A 2,115-nucleotide genomic window follows, 5' to 3' on the forward strand; every position below is an offset into this window, starting at 1 on the left:
ATAAAAAGCCTTTTTTATTTTTTTATTTTTATTTCACAGCTCCCCAAAGTAGGGCTTGTTTCCCAAAAACACAGCCCTCTGCTAATTATTTACTTTACTTAGTTTTTTTGGTTTTGAATGTCCATGGAATTAGTCTAGGGTTAATCTAATCATGTACCCAGAGGGTTGACTGCCACTCTTGATGGGATTAGGCCAGCACATCACATCCGGAGGGTGGGGGCTGAGCACGTCACTTCCGTTTAGGGCCATGAACTCCTGACGTAATCAGCACGTGGGTTTGTTTACCTTGATGACGTCACTGATCAAAAGTGCTGATAATTTTCATTAAAAAAAGGTATACACTACTTCTACTCACGTCTCCTGCAGCTCTTTTCTCAGCAGATTTTGATTTTCCATTGTATTCAGGACCCCAAGGAAGAGTGGAAAAAATGAAAAAGATCAGACACAAAATGCTTACTTTCCATTATGATGCCCCTGTGCAATTCTTTTTGCCTAGCCTTCATAATGGATTTTACAGGAAGGTTTATTGTATATTGTGTAACATATATGTATGTTTCAAAGGAAAATAATGTCCAAGTGATTCCCCTGAAGACTGACCTCAGAACGGAATTATCATCACACATTTTCTACCTCTTTTTTTGCTGACACCTATTGTAAACAGTCTTATTCCCTAAACCAATAAGGCAATGGGATATTCTCCCTGAAATCTTTATAAGGGCAGGAGATATCAAAAAGAATATAAATACTATGCCAATTTCATCAGGTAATAAAGCAGATGTTAGACAGAGGATGGTTATTAGGAGAAGGCAGTTGTTTGGCAGAGCATCACATTGTACTAGGTTCATGTGCTTTATATAACTTATTATTGGGAAGTGGGAAGGTGATATCACCTCAGGAGGGAAAATTTGGGATAGCACAAGTTCTTCTCAGCATTTTCATTTATGCTCACAAAGCAGGGGTGTAAAGCTGCCAGCCCATGGGCTGGATGTGTCATGCTGAAACTGCGCCCACCCCATTGCTGGCAATGGAGAAAAAGTCGCGATACATCGTGAAACGTCACGTGTTTGACACCCCTGTCATAAAGCTTGCAGAGGAATAAGTTTGAAAACTGTGCAGGCAGATGGTCCCTTTACTACAGCTTTACCAGCCTTGCATTCTCCATGTTGTGATCCTATTACTTCTACCCTGTACATCCAGGATGGCTTTTATATTTCATTATTTTTTTATTTATTAAATTTATATGCTGCCCATCTCTCCCAGAGGTGATCCTAGTTGGGTAATGCAACAGTATGAAACAGTAAAATATTAAAATAATAAATATTAACAATAAGATTAAAAGATAACTAGGGAAGAGAGCAAGGTACAAATAGGGTCAAAGTATGATTATCTCTCAGTTCATTAACCACCTCCAGCTATAGCTCAGTGAAGGGGATGTAGACTAACACAGCCAAAGGAAACAAGTTCTCAGGAGTTTTAAAATGTAAATAAGGTAAATTGCTATATTTATACAAGTATATTTTCACCATGCTAGACATTATGTGGAAATTCTGAGATTAAAATTACATAATAAAGAATAATAGAGTTGGAAGGGACCTTGAAGGTCTCCTAGTCCAACCCCCTGCTCAAGCAGCAGACCCTATAGCAGGGGTGTCAAACTTCATAGCGAAACCGCGCCCACCCCATTGCCGGCAATGGAAAAAAAGTCGCAATATGTAGCAACATGTCACATGACTTTGCGAGTTTGACACTCCTGCCCTATAGCTTTTCAGACACGTGGCTGTCCTGTCTCTTCTTAAAAGCCTCCAGTGAGGAAGCACCCACAACTTCTGAAGGCAAACCTTTCCCCTGGTTAATTGTTCTCACTATTAGGAAATTTCTCCTAAGTTCTAGGTTGCATCTCTCCTTGATTAGTTTCTATCCATTGTTTCTTGTCTTGCCTTCTGGTGCTTTGGAGAATAGATTGACTTCCTCTTCTTTGTGGCAGCCCCTCTAATATTGGATCACTGCTATCATATCACCCCTAGTCCTTTTCTCTAGACTAGCCATATCCTCCTCCTGATACCTTTTGTTCTCAGAATTCAGCCCCGGTGGTGAGAGTGATTTAGATCAGATCAT

Source organism: Protobothrops mucrosquamatus, unplaced genomic scaffold, assembly GCF_001527695.2.
Source record: "Protobothrops mucrosquamatus isolate PMUCROS unplaced genomic scaffold, P.Mucros_1.0 scaffold1788, whole genome shotgun sequence".
In the NCBI taxonomy this organism is placed as follows: Eukaryota; Metazoa; Chordata; class Lepidosauria; order Squamata; family Viperidae; genus Protobothrops; species Protobothrops mucrosquamatus.